The 19,731-nt window shown below is 38.8% G+C and overlaps 1 pseudogene; it reads left to right on the top strand.

The window, feature by feature from the left end:
• The first annotated feature begins 1,205 nt into the window (after nucleotides 1-1,205).
• Nucleotides 1,206-19,731, top strand: part of LOC129669856 (Y-box-binding protein 1-like) — a 109,623-nt pseudogene continuing 91,097 nt past the window's right edge.

The following is a 19,731-nucleotide window of genomic DNA, read 5'->3' as shown; positions in this document are numbered from 1 at the left end:
TAAATGGGATAGCACTGCAATGCTCCTCTCTTGAAGTGACTCCTCTCTCACAAGAGATTTTCTCACTTTCCCTCAATAAGTTTAGTCCTTTTCCTTCTACATGTTCCTTTTGTATTATGTGCTTGAGACAATCTGGAAATGACTGGCTTAGCATATGTTTCATGAATCTTAATATCCAATCCACTGGTTTCCTAGAATAACCATCAAAAGCCAAAGAAGGCTCTGTAACATTAAACAACTTGTATCATGATTACACCTCAGTTTTAATCTTCAAAGTGTTCCAATATTTTGTTTTAACAATTTACGGGTCAATGTGCCATTATATTAGAAACTGATGCAAAAAAAAAAAAATCAAATGAAAAAAAGCTGAAAAACATGGAAGCCTAAAAATAAACACCATCCAATGTACTAAAGTTGAACCCAGAAGATGTTACAAGACTAAGGTTTTTTCTCCATTTTAACATAGTTTAGAACACAGTGATGTTACAGCTGAAGTTTATTATCTACTTAAATAATAACTACTTTTATTCAGAGAAACAGGGTATTCAGGGAGTGAATTAAACAAATTTGTTGTGGGGAATAGAGAAATAACTAAATACATATGAAATTACCATAACTAAACCCACTATCATGGAAATTAATTTTGAAAAAAATAACATCAAAATTTTCCATCTCCACCTCATCACACACACACACACACACACACACACACACACACACACAAACATACACAGACATACACACACATTCTTCAAGAAAGTTATTTTTCCTTAAGCTCAGTCACAATTATTCCATAACTGAAGCAACTTATATGGATTTTTTTACATGCCCTTATTCTTTGGTTTTGAAATAAATACTTAACTTGTGTGTACTTTATAGGCTCCCAAGTTTTAAAGTTCTCAGGTTATTTTAAACAGATATTGAACATTAACATGACGAAAATTCAAAGTCTGTGATTTTTAAAATTACGACTGCAATTTATATTGTGATATTAAAATAAGAACTTGGGGACAAAGATTTAAAAGGCATTAATTGAAGCGATCTATTTGTGTGTCAATGTTGACTATGGATAGAATATCATAGTTTTTGTCAGCTTGACACAAACCTTGACATATCAGGGAAAAGGGTATCTCAATTGTTCAATTACCTCAAACATATTATAGGCATGCCTGTCATGGATTTTATTGCTTGTTGGTTGATGTAGGATGGTCAAGCCCATTGTGGTTGTAGTCAACAATGGGAAGGTGGTCCTGTATTGTATATTTAAAAAGGTAAGCTTAGCAAACCATAAGACGCAAGTCGCTAAAAGCAGTGTTTTCCATGGTTTCTGTAGTACTCCTCTGTGATTACTGTTTCAGGTTCTGCCTTGAATTGTCTGGCTGACAGACTACAAGATATAAAGTGAAATAATGCCTTTATTCTCCAATTTCCTTTAGACAAATGTCTTTTTTTATCATTCGAGGAAAAAAAGGAAATTTATTTGAATATGTACAATGAATATTCAGAAGAGTAGTGTTTTACAATGCTTCAACATAAAAACAACCTAAATATGCCCTAACTTTGTATTAAAAATGGTGGTTAAACAATCACAGTATTGGATAAGCAAACTAGAAAACTGCATAAAAACAGATGTAGTATAGTATTTGCATATAACAGCTCTAATGTTTGTAATATTATAGTTGAACTTGAAAATTTGAAATCTGGGAAATTTTGCATTCTAGTTACTGAAATGCAGAAGATACTTCTGTCTTGAACAATCAGGTCCTCTGCTAGATATGCTGTTGTTGAAACAACTCGGGCTTGGTACAGTTACTACAATGGCCTACCACAATAATGTAACCTGATTAAGTACATTTAAGTCTATTTTATCAGATATTTGTATAACCCTGTCTTCATGTATTTAGTATCTATTTTTTTAGAATATTTTTCACCCCTTCACTCTAAAATGGTACATAGTCATAAATGTAACATAAGTTTATTATAGATAACAAAAGTATGTATTTTTTTAATCTGTTCAACAATCCAGTCTTTTTAATTGGGTAATTAAGGTCATCAATTTTTAAAGTTATCACTACGTAGTGTGTATTGATTCTATCATTTTGTTTTATTTATGATTTTTTTTGTGTTTGTAGTCTTACTTTATATGTCAGTAATTATACCTTGACATTTCCTTTTTGTTGTCTCTTGGCGACATATATTCATTTATTTTCTTTTGTCCCAAGTATTGCTTCCATTATTCTCTGTATAGCTTGTTTGGTAGACATGAACTTATTTAACCATTTTGAATCATACAAAGTTTTCTGCCTCCAGCAGACATAACAACAGTTTGTAATTCTAGTTCTAGAGAATACAACAGTTTCTTCTAATTGCCTTGGACAACATGCACATACATCGTACATAATGCACATATACATTAAGGTATAGCACTCATACACATAAAAAATAACTATTTAAATATATATGTAGATGCATGATATGTACATGCATATATTTTTTAACCTATTCTGTGTAAAAATATGCATTTGATAGACACAAAATTCCTGAGAATTAAAATTATTTTAGTTGTCAAAATCACTGAAAGTTGCATTGGGATATTTTGAGGTAATTATCATTATAGTAGCTGAAATATACAATATATATTTATGCATATATAATATATAATATGTATTTTTATATAATATGTAATGCCTTCATTGTCATTATCACAGTTTTAAAGTACTCTTTTTTGTAATTATAATTTATTTTTTTACATTAATTACATTTTATTAGCTTAGCATCCCAGCTATTGCCACCTCTCTTATTCACTCCCAACCCCACCCTCCCTCCCTTATCTCCTCCCAAGCCCCTCTCTAAGTCCACCAACAGGGGACCCTAGCTTATCAGTTCTCATCAGGACTGGCTGCAATGTCCTCCTCTGTGTCCTGGCAAGGCTGTTCCTCCCTTGGAGGAGTGGTGTCAAAGAGCCAGCTACTGAGTTCATGTCAGAGACAGTCCCTCTTCCCCTTACTAGGGAACCCACCTAAAGAAGCTAAACAATGAGAAGGAGGACCCAGGATAAGAGGATCAATCCTCACTTAGAAAGACAAAGGAGAATTACATTGGAAGGAGGAGAAAAGAAGAAACAAGATAGGAGGCTACCACTGAGAGCCTCTGAAAGACTCTACCTAGCAGTATATCAAAGCAGATGCTGAGACTTGTAACCAAACTTTGGGCAGAATGCAGGGAATTATATGAAAAAAGAAATAGTAGTACCTGGAGTGTATAGGAGCTCCACAAGGAGAGCAACAGAATCAAAATATTTGGGCTTAGGGTATTTTCTTAGACTGATATTTCAACCAAGGTCCATTCATGGATATAACCTAGAACCCCTGCTCAGATGTAGCCCATGGCAGCCCAGTTAAGTGTTCTCTTAAATAGTTTTCTGTCTGAACTGTTCCTTTCTTTCTGGGGTGTTGGTTGGTAGTTTTCTCAGAAACCTTCAATGTCATGTCGCTCATTCTCAGTTATTAGTCTGTATTCATTGATACCACAACAACAACAAAAAAAAATATTCTTGCTTATAACAGCCAGCAACAGGACTTCCATATATTTTCTGGTGGCAGCACAAATCATAGACAACAAAATAGTATCTGGCAATTACATGGATCCTGAACATCAATATGGACACTCAGAGCAGCACAGACCAATGATTATCAGATGACCTCCTGCCCCAGCACAGAACACAGAAGTCCCTAAAGGAGACTCAATCCATGAAATGAACCACTCTTCATCTCTGACATCCTGTTACTACTCAGAGAAAGGGTGATCATACAAATGAGCAAAATATCCAGTGTCAGGACGTGCATTAGGTCTGGATTGCTGTTCAACACCCTGCTCTCTATTCTAGCTGCACTATTGGTAACCTTGGCAAGATCATTCTGTTTGCAACCTGCCTTGGTTCCATGCTCTCTTTCCCACAGCAGGCTGAGCAGTATAAGTAGCAGCAGCAGTAAGGCCCCCATGTTAGAGGAGGGCCTGTGCATCTGCCATTGGAATCCAAAGGGGTGGCCAGAGCTTGCCAGAGGTCTGAGTATCACTCAGCAAAGACATGCTCTACAGCTGCTCTCCTATACATGTCACAGTTACTTCATCTCTAGTTCTATCTCTACCCTTTCCATTCCATTGTTTTTCCATTTCCATGAAACCAGGTTTTAAAAGCATCTTCCCATAGCACTTTCCTTTTTATTTTTTTTATTAATTATACTTTATCCACTTTGTATCCCCTGTGCACACCCCCTTTCTCCCCTCCCAGCCCCACCCACCCTTCCTTCCTCCTTCTATATGCATGCACTTTCCCTTGTCCACTGGTAGGCGAGGTCTTCCTCTGCTTTCTTCTAATCTAAGTCTATCAAGTCTCATCAGGACTGGCTGCATTGTCTTCCTATATGGCCTTTTAAGGCTGCTCCCCCCTCAGGCAGAGGTGATCAAAGAGCAGGCCAATCAGTTAATGTCAGAGACAGTCTTTGTTGCAATTACTATGGAACCTACTTGGACACTGACCTGTCATGGGCTATGTCTGTACAGTGGTTCTAGGTAATCTTCATAAATTGTCTTTGGTTGGAGTATCAGTCTCAGAAAAGAACCCTGTTCCCAGATTTTTTGGTTCTGTAGTTCTCCTTGTGGAGCTCCTATCCTTTCCAGGTCTTACTAATTCCCACTTTTTTCATAAGATTCCCTGAATTCTGCCCAAAGGTTGGGCATAAATCTCAGCATCTGCTTTGATACCCTGCAGGGTAGAGCCTTTTCAAGGCCCTCTTTGGTAGGCTCCTGTCCTGTTCCCCATTTTTCCCTTTTTCTGATGTCCATCCTCTTAGCCTTTCTGAATGGGGATTGAGCCTTTTAGCCAGAGTCCTCCTTGATTAGTTTCTTTAGGTATATAGATTTTAGTAGCTTTATCCACTTATGAGTGAGTGTATACCCTGTGTGTCTTTCTGTTTCTGGGATACCTTACTCAGGATAATTTTTTCTAGTTCCCACCATTTACCTGCAAATTTCAATATTTCCTTGTTTTTTATCACTGAGTAATAGTCCATTGTGTATACATACCATAATTTCTGTATCCATGCCTCAGTTGAGGGGCATTTGTGTTGTTTCCAGGTTCTGGCTATTACAAGTAAAGCTGCTACAAACATGGTTGAGAAAATGTCCTTATTGTGTACTTTTTTATTTTTATTTTTTTGGTTATCCTGGAGATACTCTGTGACATGCAGGCTCATGCTACACCACTATTACCTCTGTTTGAAGACTCTATGGGTCTCTCAGGCTCCTGGGTAAGGGGTTGGGACACACAGCTCCCAAAATGCTGGAAGCCACTGCCATCTTTAATCATAACTCAAATCTTATGCTGTAACTTTAAACTATAATTTGACGGTATTAAAAACAAGGTATGGAGCTAGAAAGATGGCTCAATGATTAAGCTCTTACAAAGGGCCTGCCTTCCATTCTTATCCCCCACATGACAGATCACAAGCATCTGCAATTTCAGTTCCAGTGGTTCATATTCCACTTTCTGGAGTCTTTAGATAGATGTGCTTTATTTACTATACGTAATTGCATACAGGAAAAATACTGTAGCATATAAAATTAAACATATTTTTTGAAAAGAAACAAAAAGTCCATTGGACATTAAATTGGCTATGAGAATGGAATCATCATTAATAGAGTCAATGTTTTTTTGAAGAACAAACATAAAAATGGTGGCTTCTTTCTTGACTATATGAAGATATGAATGGAAGATTGCATTTAAAAACCAAGTATAGTACAATTTTTAGATATTGTATGTGATAATTCCTTAATTTAACCTCTAAGTTTGAAGGAAATAAATGTTTCTTCTTTGTGATCCTGCGTTATAGAATTTAAAGTAGGTTGGCAATAAGTTGTTTCAAAACTTGGTATGTTGCTATAACACATACTACCTTAAATTTGAAACAGCATTGAAAAACCTGGAACAGTTTTGAGGTGTATTGTTGGAAAAGCTGGCAATACTATGAATGGGTTTTTGAAGAAAACTTCTAAGAGTTCAGAAAAAAAGAGGACTCTTTTACAGGAAGTATCTGTCTTTTTTCACTCCATATATTATGTTAATAATTAATAGTAATATAGTGGTTAAAAATGAAGGTAATCACCAAACAAATGATGCATAAATTGGAAATGAAGGACATACTGGGCAACATGGTGAAAGGTAATTATTGTTATAAAGGGGCAACATTTTATCTGAATGCTGTAGCTATCATAGTTTACAGGTAGGAAAAGTTGAATATTTTGTTAAAGATATTTCCCTTATTTGTATAATTAATTTATTAAATTGAACCTCTCTGTGTGAACATATATGTATGGGTGCACACATTTTTATGTGTATTGGTCAGTGCATCAAGTGTCCTCTATCCCTAACTGAACATTCTTTTATGGTGGAGACTCTCTTCTTGAACATAGATACATTCTTTTTTGGTTTTTTTTTTTTTTGTTTGTTTGTTTTGTTTGTTTTGTTTTTTTCTATCTAAAAATCAGCAAGCCCCAAAAATGTTCATGCCTTTACTTTTCTCGGGCTGGAGTTAAAAACATACAGGAGATTAATAGAAAGTGATGTGGGTACTGAAGTTGGAATTCTGCTCATTATGATGGCGTACCTAGTACTCATAACTACAAAGATTTCTCTCTATCGAAAAGTGAATGTGTTTGATTTTTTATTTCTATTTATTTATTTATTTATTTATTACAGTTTAATCACTTTTTATCCTAGCTGTAGCCCCCCTCCCTCATCCCTTCCCAACTCACCTTCCCTCCATGATCTCCTCTCTGAACCCTCCCCAAGTCCACTGATGGGGGATGTCCTCCTCCCCTTCCATCTGACCCTAGCCTATAAGGTCTCATCAGGACTGGCTGCATTATCTTCCTCTGTGGTGTGGTAAGGCTGCTCTCCCCTCAAGGGGAGGTGATCAAAAACCATCCACTGAGGAGGGCCAAGATGCCAGTGCCGGGAGAACACCATGTCTGAGAAGCAGGACAACACACTCCATGCAGCGACCAGGAGACTGAACTCTGGGCCCTAAAACAACAGCTATCCTGTTTCCCAGGTGAAGGGAGGCTCCCATGGCCTGGGAATCGGTCGGGTCCACTCTCTGCTGCCCAGCCAGAACCTTGGAGAGAAGCCGGGTAAAGCCTACGTGTCCCTATCACTTTCCCAGGCTGATAGGTGGGCACAAGGGTGCCAGAGACTGAGAATCCCAGGGAAGGAAAGTTGCAAGACTGATCACAGGTCACCCAGTCTTTTCCTGGAAGGTCTCGCTGACCAAGGGTACCCGCCACCATCACAACTGAGCTCCCGCCACGCACGAAGAGCAGCTGCACGCCCAGCTAAAAATCCCTACTCCCTCTTGGGAGGAGGCAAAAGGCAGCCAGCAGAATCTGCCACAGACCACATTGTCTGTACCCCAACCCGAGATCGGGGCTAAGAAAACCCAATCCTTTCCGGCACTCCCCCAAACGCCGCCATAACCCTGCCGCAGCTGAGCAGAAGGATAAAGAGGCACACAGCAGCTTCACATTGCCAGAACTCCAGTGCTGCTGGCTGCTTCTAGCAAACAAACTACAGCTCAGGATCTGGGACTATGGTCATTCTACACGTCCTGAGATTGTCCTGGGTCCAGCTCAATAAGGTCTAGCAGCAAGTTCTATCACCAGCCCCCCCCCCCCCACGACCCCTGGCAGAGAAACGCTGGCTCAGGATCGGACTGAGAAGGCCCAACCCCTGCTGGCACTCCACTGAGAGCACCTCCATAAGCCTGCCCTAGCAGAGGGGAAGGTCAGAGGGGAAGGACAGAGAGGCAGCCTGTCAAGGACACAGCACCCTCTCTCCAGCTCACCCAGTGGCCCCTAGCAGAGAAACACAAGCTCTGGATCTGAAGACACTCAACCCTACCTGGTACTCTCTCGGGATCAGCAAACATAGATTCTACCACCAGGTTGCTTCTGACAGAGAGATCTGGGCCCGGGATCTGGGATTGAGAACACTCAACCTAACTCTTTCCTACGCCACCCAGGGAACAGTCAACATAACCCCTCCTGGCAGAGGGAAAGGACAAAGAAGCAGCACACAGGAAAGGTGGACACCGAGTCATGCGGCCACAGTGTCACAGAGCTGACTGTTAGCGTACCTGTGCACTTCCGCAGCAGGACCAAATCAGAGAGCAAGGGGAACCCCTGTGCATTGCAACTGGTACTGCAAGAGAGTGAGTGAGCCTTCTAGGGAGAGATTGCCCCAGACCCAGGGCCTCTCCACAGAAGCAACCAGAAGAGATCCCTGCCACCCACACCCCTAGTGTGGGCATCATAGGGATACTTGGGATAGCGACCCCAACATTGAAGCCTCTGCCTTGCGGGTCCACCAGTGTTCTCCAGGCGAACAATTCCTGGATCTCAGTCAGAACTGTGTAATAGTGGCTTGCAGGCCACTGCAATAGTCAGAGAATCCGCACATGCACACTGCGCCCACTAAAAGCGCACGTGAATAGTGCCAGCGTCACGTTCCTTACTTAGGCAAAACTGAAACCACAGTGCACACTCCCAAAAGAGTGAACCTCTCTCATCTTCCTGAAAAAACAGTCCAGAAAACAGAAAGAGAGGATCATAGCCCGAAATACAATATCGAGGAACAAACAGCGAGGATTATAAATAACCAGATGGCTAGAGACAGACATAAGAACACTCCCAACAAAAATCAGGACATAATGACCTCACCCGCAAACCCACAAAACAATGGACACTTCAATTCACTAGATATACAAGAAAACGACCTCAAAACTATGTTTCTCCAGCTATTAGAGGCCCATAAAGATGAAATGAACAAACCCCTCAGAGAAATAACCAAAGAAATCGAAACTAACCAAGAGGAAACAAATCGTGCTCTCAGAGAAATGACCACGAAAATTGAGGCAAACAGAGAAGAAATGCAAAAAGCTCTCAAAGAAATGTCCACACAAATAAAGGCAAATAAAGAAGAAATAAACAAAGCTCTCATAGAAATACAGGCAATTATACCCAAAGAAGTAGAGGCACAATTAGTGATACATAGAGAGGAAACAGACAAAAAAATAGAAGCTATCATTGAAAAGCAGGAGTCCACAATCAAACAGATGAAGGAAATGGTGCAAGACATGAAAACAGAATTAGAATCAATAAAGAAAACACAAATAGAGAAAAACCAGGAGCTGGAGAACATAGAGAAAAGACCAGGAACTTGACACAACTCTCAAAGAAAAAAATAAAATCAGAAAAGTTCCAAACACAAAACATCCAAGAAATCAAGGATACCATGAAAAGACAAAACCTAAGAATAATAGGAGTAGAAGAAAAAGAAGACATCAGCCTCAAAGGTCCGGAAAATATTTTCAAGAAAATTATAGAAGAAAACTTTCCCAACTTAAAGAAGGAGATGGCCATAAATATACAAGAGGCCTACAGAACACCAAGTAGACTAGAACAGAAAAGAAATTCTTCATGTCACATCATAGTCAAAACACTGAACCTACAAAACAAAGAAAAAATTCTAAAAGCAGCAAGGGAAAAAGGCCAACATATGAAGGTAGACCTATCAGAATCACACCAGATTTCTCAACAGAAACTATGAAAGCCAGAAGGGCCTGGACAGAAATCATACAGTCCTTAAGGGACCACAGATTCCAACCCAGACTACTATACCCAGCAAAACTTTCAATCAACATAGATGGAAAATTCAAGATATTCCAAGACAAAACCAAATTTAAACAATATCTACATGGTAACCCAGCTCTACAGAAGTTACTAGAAGGGAAACTCCAAACCAAAGAAAACAACTACATCAAAGGAAACAGAGGAAATAGATAACTACACAACAAAAAAAAAACAAAAGAATACAAGCAGTGAAACTCAGTGACACCACCAACCCTACATCTAAAGTAAGTAACAATTGTTGGTCACTAGTTTCTATCAACATCAACGGACTCAACTCCCCAATAAAAACACACAGACTAACAGAATGGTTGAGGAAACAGGATCCAACATTCTGTTGCATCCAAGAAACACACGTATACAACAAAGATAAACACTACCTCAGAGTAAAGGGCTAGAAAAATGGCTTTCAAGCAAATGGTTCCAGAAAACAAGCGGGAGTAGCCATCCTAATACCTTATAAAATAGACTTTCAACCCAAGTTAATCAAAAAAGATAAGGAGGGCCACTGTATTCTCATCAAAGGAAAAATCCACCAAGAGGACATCACAATTTTGTATATCTATGCCCCAAATGCAAGAGCACCTACATTCGTAAATGAAACAATATTCAAGCTTAAATCACACATTGATCCTAAAACCCTAATAGTGGGAGACTTCAACATTCCACTCTCACCAAGGGACAGATCAACTAGACAGAAAACAAATAGGGAAATAAAAACACTTACAGAGACCCTAAATCAAATGGACGCAATAGACGTCTACAGATGTTTTCATCCAAACTCAAAAGAGTATACCTTCTTTTCAGCACCGCATGGAACCTTCTCCAAAATAGACCATATAGATGGTCATAAAGCAAGCTGAACAACTTGTTACTCAATGACAGCTGGTTAAGGAAGAAATAAAGAAAGAAATTAAAGACTTCCTAGAATTCAATGAAAATGAAGGCACAACATACCCAAATTTATGGGACATATTGACAGCAGTGCTCAGGGGAATATTTATAGCACTAAGTGCCTGCAAGAAGAAATTCGTAACATCACATACAAACAACTTAATGGCCCAACTGAAAACCCTAGAAAAAAAAGAAGCAGATACACCCAAGAGGAGCAAACAGCTGGAAATAATCAAACTCAGGGCTGAAATCAATCAATCAGAAACAAATAAAACTATTCAAAGAATCAATGAAACAAAAGCTGATTCTTTGAGAACATCAACAAGATAGACAAACCCTTAGCCAAACTAACTAAAAAGCAGAGAGAAGCTATCCAAATCAACAAAATCAGAGATTAAAAGGGTGACATAACTACAGACACTGAGGAAATTCAAACAATCATTAGGTCATACTACAAAAGCCTATATGCCACAAAATTTGAAAACCTAAATGAAATGGACAATTTTCTTGATAGATTCCATCTTCCAACATTTAGTTAAGATCAGGTAGAAAGACTGAACAGCCCTATATCCCCCAAGGAATTTGAAGCAGTCATTCACAGTCTCCCCTCCAAAAACAGCCCTGGGCCAGATGGTTTCAGCTCGGAATTCTACCAGACCTTCAAAGAAGTGCTCACACCAATTCTCCTCAAACTATTCCACAAAATAGAAACAGAAGGTACATTACCAAACTCATTCTATGAAGCAACAGTCACACTGATACCTAAACCACACAAAGACCCAACAAAAAAAGATAACTTCAGACCTATGTCTCTTATGAACATTGACGCAAAAATACTCAATAAAATACTTGCAAACAGAATCAAAGAACACATCAAAGGTATCATCCACCACGACCAAGTAGGCTTCATCCCAGGAATGCAAGGGTGTTTCACCATACGGAAATCCATCAATGTAATCCACCACATAAACAAACTGAAAGAGAGAAACCACATGATCATCTCCTTAGATGCTGAAAAAGCATTTGACAAAGTCCAACACCTATTCATGTTTAAAGTCTTGGAGAGATCAGGAATACAAGGAACATATCTAAAGATAGTAAAGGCAATATACAGCAAGCCTATAGCCAACATAAAAATCAATGGAGAGAAACTTATATCAATCCCACTGAAATCAGGGACAAGACAAGGCTGCCCACTCTCTCCATACCTCTTCAACATAGTACTTGAAGTCCTAGCCAGAGCAATAAGACAACTAAAGTAGATCAAGGGGATACAAATCGGAAAAGATGAGGTCAAAGTGTCACTATTCACAGATGATATGATAGTATATATGAGCGACCCCAAAAATTCAACCAGAGAACTCCTCCAGCTGATAAACACCTTCAGCAAAGTGGCAGGATACAAAATCAACTCAAAAAAAAAAAAAATCAGAAGCCTTCCTGTATACCAAAGACAAAAGGGCCGAGAAAGAATTTAGGGAAACAACACCCTTCACAATAGCCACTAATAACATAAAGTACCTTGGGGGGACACTAACCAAGCAAATGAAATACCTGTTCGAGAAAAACTTCAAGTCTCTGAAGAAAGAAATTGAAGAAGACCTCAGAAGATGGAAAGATCTCCCGTGCTCATGGATTGGTAAGATTAACACTTTGAAAATGGCCATCCTGCCAAAAGTAATCTACAGATTCAATGCAATTCCCATCAAAACACCAACTCAATTCTTTACAGACCTTGAAAAAAAAAAAAAGATTCTCAGCTTCATATGGAGAAACAAAAACCCAGAATCTCCAAAACAATCCTGTGCAACAACAGATCATCTGGAGGTATCTCCATCCCCGATCTCAAGTTGTACTACAGAGCAATAGTAATAAATACTGCATGGTATTGGCATAAAAACAGAAAGGAGGATCAATGGAACCGCATAGAAGACCCAGAAGTAAACCCACACACCTATGAATACTGGATATTTGACAAAGAAGCCAAATCCACTCAATGGAAAAAATACAGCATCTTCAACAAAAGGTGTTGGTCCAACTGGTTGTTCACATGCAGAAAAATGAAAATAGATCTATATTTATCACCCTGCACAAAACTAAAGTTCAAGTGGATCAAAGACCTCAACATAAAACCAGATACTCTAAATCTGTTAGAAGAAAAAATGGGGAACAGCCTAGAACTCATTGGCACAGGAGACAACTTCCTGAACAGAACACCAACAGCACAGGCTCTAAGAGCGACAATCAATAAATGGGACCTCATGAAACTGAAAAGCTTCTGTAAAGCAAAGGACACTGTCATCAAAACAAAACGACTGCCTACAGATTGGGAAAGAATCTTCACTAACCCTTTATCTGACAAAGGACTAATATCCAGTATATACAAAGAACTAAAGAAGCTGAAAAATAGCAAACCAAATAATCCAATTAAAAAATGAGGAACAGAGCTAAACAGAGAATTCTCAACAGAGGAATATCGAATGGCAGAGAAGCACTTAAAGAAATGCTCATCCTCATTAGCCATCAGGGAAATGCAAATCAAAACGACCCTGAGATATCACCTTACACCCATCAGAATGGCCAAGATGAAAAACTCAAGTGACAATACTTGTTGGAGAGGTTGTGGAGAAAGGGGAACCCTCCTCCACTGCTGGTGGGAATGTAAACTTGTGCAACCACCCTGGAAATCTATCTGGTGCTTTCTAAGACAATTAGGAATAGTGCTTCCTCAAGAACCAACTATACAACTACTAGGTATATACCTAAAGTTTGCTCAAGTACACAAAAGGGATATTTGCTCAACCATGTTTATAGCAGCTTTATTTCTAATAGCCAGAACCTGGAAACAACCCAGATGTCCATCAACGGAGGAATGGCTGCAGAAATTGTGGTATTTTTATACAATGGAATACTACTCAGCAATGAAAAATGAGGAAATCATGAAATTTGCAGGCAAATGGTGGGATCTAGAAAAGATCATCCTGAGTGAAATATCCCAGAAGGAGAAAGACAAACACGGTATATACTCACTTATATAGACCTATAAGATGTGATAAACATAATGAAATCTTTACACCTAAAAAAGATAATCAAGAGAGCGTACATGGGGTGCAAGGTTTCTAGGTTATTTCCCTGCATGGCCCTTGGTTAGAGTATCAGCCTCCTCAAAGACCACCGTGCCCAGATGTTTTGGTTCTGTTGCTCTCCTTTGGGAGCTCCTATCCCCTCCAGGTCTTTCTATTTCCTCTTTCTTTCATAAGATTCCCTGCAATCTGCCCAAAGTTTGTCTGTGATTATCAGCATCTGATTTGATACCCTGCTGGGCAGAGGCTTTCAGAGACACTCTGTGGTGGGTGCTGTCCTGTTCACTGTTTTCTCCTTCTTCCCATGTTCACCCAGTTTGTCTCTATGAGTGAGGATTGATCATCTTACCCAGGGTCATTCTTCTAGCTTACCTTCTTTACGTGTACATATTTTAGTATGTTTATCCTATATTATATGTCTAATATCCACTTATAAGTGAGTGTATACCATGTGTGTCTTTCTGCTTCTGGGATACCTCACTCAGGATGATCTTTTATAATTCCCACCATTTGCCTGCAATCTTCATGATTTCCTTGTTTTTAATTGCTCAGTTGTATTCCATTGCAAAAAAGTACAATGGTTTCTGAATCCATTCCTCAGTTGAGGGACATGTGGGTTCTTTCCAGATTCTGGCTATTACAAATTAAGCTGCTACAAACATGCTTGAACAAATGTCCTTGTATAGTTGAGCATATTTTGGATATATGCCTACGAGTGGCATAGCTGGGCTTTGAGGTAGCACTATTACTAATTTTCTGAGAAAGCGCCAGAGCTGTGTTTTGTTTTGTTTTGTTTTGTTGTTGTTGTTGTTTGCTTTGTTGAAAATCAACATTATAGACAAATCCTTAACAAAACTAACTAAAAGACACAGGGAGTGTATCCAAGTTAATAAAATAAGAAATGAAAATGGGGATATAATGACAGACACTGAGGAAATCCAAAAAATAATCAGATCATACTATGAAAACATGTACTCCACAAAATCGGAAAATCCAAATGGACTGAATGATTTTCTTGATAGATAACAATTACCAAAGTTAAATCCAGATCAGGTTAATAATTTAAGTATATCTATAACTCATAAGGTAATAAGAGCAGTTACCAAAAGCTTCCCTAACCAAAAGGAGCCCTGGATCAGAGGGTTTCAGCACAGAATTCTACCAGACTTTCAAAGAAAAACTACTACCAATACTCCTCAAATTATTCAAAAGAAGATAAACAAAAAGAACCTTGCTAAACTCATTCTATGATGCCACAATCATTCTGATACCTAAATCCCACAATGACCTAACAAAGAGAGAGAGAGAGAACTTCAGACCTAGCTCTCTAATGAATATTTATGCAAAAATACTTAATAAAAGACTTGCAAAGCAAACATAGGAACACATGAAAAATATCATTCATCATGATTGAGTATGTATGCTTCATCCCAGGAATGCAAGAATGTTCCAACATACAAATATCCATCAATGTAATCCACCATATAAACAAAAAGAAAAAAAAATCACATGATCATCTCATCAGATGCTGAAAAGGCTTTTGATAAAATTCACCACCCTTTCATGTTTAAAGGCTTAGAAATATCAGGGATACAAGACACATACATAACCATAAGAAAGGCTATACACAGCAAGCCAATAGGCATCAACACTTTAAATGGAGAGAAACTTGAAGCATGCCCTCTAAAATCAGGGACAAGACAATGCTGCCCACTCTCACAATATCTCTTCAATATAGTTCTTGCATATCCAGCTAGAGCAATAAGAGAAGTAAAGGAGATCAAAGGTATACTAATAGGAAGAGAAGAAGTCAAAGTATTGCTATTTGCAGATGACAGGACAGTATACATAACTGATGTCCAAGATTCTAACAGAGAACTCCTACAGCTGACAAACACATTCAGCAAAGTGTCTGGATACAAAATCAACTCAGAAGAGTCAGTATCCCTCTTTTATACAGGTGAAAATTGGGCTGAGAAAGAAATTAGGATAACAACACCCTTCATAATAGCAACAAATAATATAAAATATTTTGGTGTACCTCTAACCAAGCAAGTGAAATGACTGTATGACAAGATCTTCAAGTTTTTGAAGAAAGAAAACAGTGGAAAGGCAAAGATCATGGATCAAGGATGGTACAACCCAGACGAGTCTGAGCAACTGAGGCACAGAGTCTGGCAGGTTTATGGGCCAAGGATTAGCTCCTTTCTGAGATACCCAAGGTTGCCACACATGCGGTGCCCATTGGGGCATCTGCATGCACTAGCAAACCCAACCTTCAAGGCAATTGTATACACAAGCACTCTGACCTTCAACTCACACTCTCAAGCCTGTGCAGGAAACCAGACCTGAGCTCCACTTTTCAAGGCACTTTCTCAGTGCCAAAACCATGCCCCTCAAAGACAAATGTGCAAGTGCCTTCCATTTCTTAGCCTCATCCAAATAATCACCAGAATCCATTCTTGAGCTCCTAGACATTTCCTATCTTCCATAAGATTACTCCAGACTCCAGAGACAAGCAGTCTCAATCTTCAGTATAGGTTCCAGGAACAAACAGTCAAGGCTACAGACAACCAGATGGCTAGAGACCTCTGTAAGAACACAATCAAGGGTTGTTTTGATTTGCATTTCCCTAATGGCTAATGAGGTTGAGCATTTCTTCAAGTGTTTCTCTGCCATTCCATACTCCTCTACAGGAATTCTGTTTAGCTCTGTTCCCCATTTTTTAATTGGAATACTTGGTTTACTGCTTTTCAGCTTCTTTAGTTCTTTATGTATGCTGGATATTAAGTCTCTGTCAGATAAACGGTTAGTGAAGATTCTTTCCCAATCTGTAGGCAGTTGTTTTGTTTTGATTACGGTATCCTTTGATTTACAGAAGCTTTTCAGTTTCATGAGGTCCCATTTATTGATTGTTGATCTTAGAGCCTGTGCTGTTGGTGTTCTGTTAAGGAAGTTGTCCCCTATGCCAATGAGTTCTAGGGTATTCTCCACTTTTTTTTTTTTTTTTTTAGTCGATTTAATGTGTCTGGTTTTATGTTGAGGTCTTTGATCCACTTGGACTTCAGTTTTGTGCAGGGTGATAAGTATGGATCTATTTTCATTTTTCTACATGTAGACATCCAGTTGGACCTGCACCATTTGTTGAAGATGCTATCTTTTTCCACTGTATGGTTTTGGCATTTTTGTCAAAAGTTAGGTGTACATAAGTGTGTGGGTTTATTTCTGGGTCTTCTGTTTGGTTCCATTGAGCCACCATTCTGTTTCTATGCCAGTACCATGCAGTTTCATTACTGTTGCTCTATAGTACAGCTTAAGATCAGGGATGGAGATACCTTCAGAAGATCTTTTATTGTAGAGGATTGTTTTGGCAATTCTGGGTTTCTTGTTATTCCATACGAAGTTAAGAATTTTTCTTTCCAGGTCTGTAAAGCATTATGTTGGCAATTTTCAATTTTATGGGAATTGCATTAAATCGGTAGATTGCTTTTGGTAATATGGCCATTTTTACTCTGTTAATCCTGCCAATCCATGAGCATGGGAGATCTTTCCATCGTCTCATATCTTCTTTTAATTCTTTCTTCAAAGACTTGAAATTTTTTTCATACAAGCTTTGACTTGCTTGGTTAGGGTTACACCAAGGTACTTCATGTCATTTGTGGCTATTGTGAGGGGTGTTGTTTCCTTAATTTCTTCCTCAGCCTTTTTGTCTTTTGTATACTGGAGTGCTACTGATTTTTTTGAGTTAATTTTGAGATTTCACCTTACACCCATCAGAATGGCCAAGATGAAAAACTCAAGTGACAATACTTGTTGGAGAGGTTTTGGAGAAAGGGGAACCCTCCTCCACTGCTGTTGGGAATGTAAACTTGTACAACCACTCTGGAAATCAATTTGGTGCTTTCTCAGACAACTAGGAATAGCGCTTTCTCAAGATCCAGCCATACCACTCCTAGGCATATATCCAAAAGAGGCTCAACTACACAATAAGAACATTTGCTCAACCATGTTTGTAGCAGCTTTATTTGTAATAGCCAGAAGCTCGAAATAGCCCAGATGCCCCTCAACTGAAGAGTGGATGTAGAAATTGTGTTATATCTACACAATGGAGTATTACTCTGCAATGAAAAATAAGGAAATCATACAATTTGCAGGTAAATGGTGGGAACTAGAAAGGATCATCCTGAGTGAGCTGTCCCAGAAGCAGAAAGACGCACAAGGTATATACTCATTCATATAGACTTATAGGATAAACCTAAAATCTGTCCATCTAAAGAAACCAATCAAGAGAGAGGACCCTGACTAAAACGCTCAATCCCCATTCCAAAAGGCAAAGAAGATGGACATCAGAAGAAGAAGAAAGCAGGAAACAACCTAGGAACCTGCCACAGAGGGCCTCTGAAAGGCTCTGCCCTGGAGACTATCAAAGCAGACGCTGAGACTTTATGGCCAATGTTGTGCAGAGTGCATGGAATCTTATGTAAGAAGTTGGATATAGTAGGTTATGGAGGGGACAGGAACCCCACAAGGAGAGCAACAGAACTAGAAGATTTCAACACAGGGGTCTTCCCAGAGACCCATACTCCAACCAAGCACCAGACATGAGGATAACCTAGAACCCCTGTGCAGATGTAATCCATGGCAGTTTAGTGTCTAAGTGGGTTACATAGTAATGGGAAGAGGGACTGCCTCCGACACAATCTGATAGGCCTGCTCTTTGATCAAGTCCTCCTGAGGGGAGAGCAGTCTTATCAGGCCACAGAAGATGACAATGCAGCCACTCCGGATGTGATCTGATAGAATAAGATCAGAAGGAAGGATAGGAGGACCTCCCCTACCAGTGGAATTGGGGAGGGGCATGCATGAAGAAGGGGGAGGGAGGGTGGGATCGGGAGGGGAGGAGGGAGGGGCTTATGGGGAGATACAAAGTGAATAAAATGTAAAAAAATAATAATAATAAAAAAGGAAAAAATAAATAAAATACTGAATTTATGCTCTTAAAAAAAAAGAACACAATCAACAAAAAGCAGGACATCATGGCTTCACCAGAAACACCAAAAAAATTGAAGGATATTCTAATGGAGCAGAAACACAGGGGAATTATCAAAAATCTATGATTATGCAATTATTACTGGCACAGAAACTGGAAACAAACAAATCTCTCAAGGAAATACAGGCAAATGCAACCAAATAAACCATCATGAACAGACAGGAATCCACCATCAAACAAGTGAATGAAATGAATATAATCATTCAAGACATGAAAGCAGAATTAGAATCAATAAAGAAAATACAAACCGAGAAAACCTTGAAGATCAGGAAACACAGAGGCATCATAAGAATACAAGAGATAGAAGAGAGAATAACAGGAATTGAAGGCACAAATGAAGACATCAATATATCTGTCAAAGAAAAAATAAAAACAGCAAAAAGCCTTACACAAATTATCCAGAAATCAAGGACACCATTAGAAGATGAAACCTAAGAATAACAGGAAGAGATGAAAAAGAAGATTCCAGTCTCCAAGGTCCAGGAAATATTTTCAAGGAAATCACAGAATAAAATTTCTCCAACCTCTAGAAAGAGATGCCCTTAAACATATAAGAGGCTTACAGAACACCAAATAGACCAGAATTGTATTTCCTCAAGCCACATAATAATGAAAACACTAAATATAGTGAAATAAGAGATAAAAATGACAAGAAAAAAAGCCATATAACACATAAAGGCAGACGTCTAAGAATCACTCAGTCTTTTCAACAGAGACTATGAAAGCCAGAAAAGCCTGAGCAGGTGTCATGCAGACACTAAGAGACCACAGATACCAACACAGACTACTATACCCAACAAAATTTTCAGTCAGCATAAATGGAGAAAACAAAATATCCTGTGACATAACTGGATTTAAATAATACACATGAATTTAAATAATACATATCCAGACTTACAGAAGATACTAGAAGGAACATTTAAACCCAACAATTTTCAACTGCCCCAAAGAAAATACAGG

The sequence above is a fragment of the Psammomys obesus genome, unplaced genomic scaffold (genome assembly GCF_907164565.1).
Source record: "Psammomys obesus unplaced genomic scaffold, mPsaObe1.curated_primary_1811, whole genome shotgun sequence".
Taxonomy (NCBI): Eukaryota; Metazoa; Chordata; class Mammalia; order Rodentia; family Muridae; genus Psammomys; species Psammomys obesus.
The sequence above is the reverse complement of the archived record's forward strand: the minus strand, read 5'-3'. Positions and strand labels throughout refer to the sequence as shown.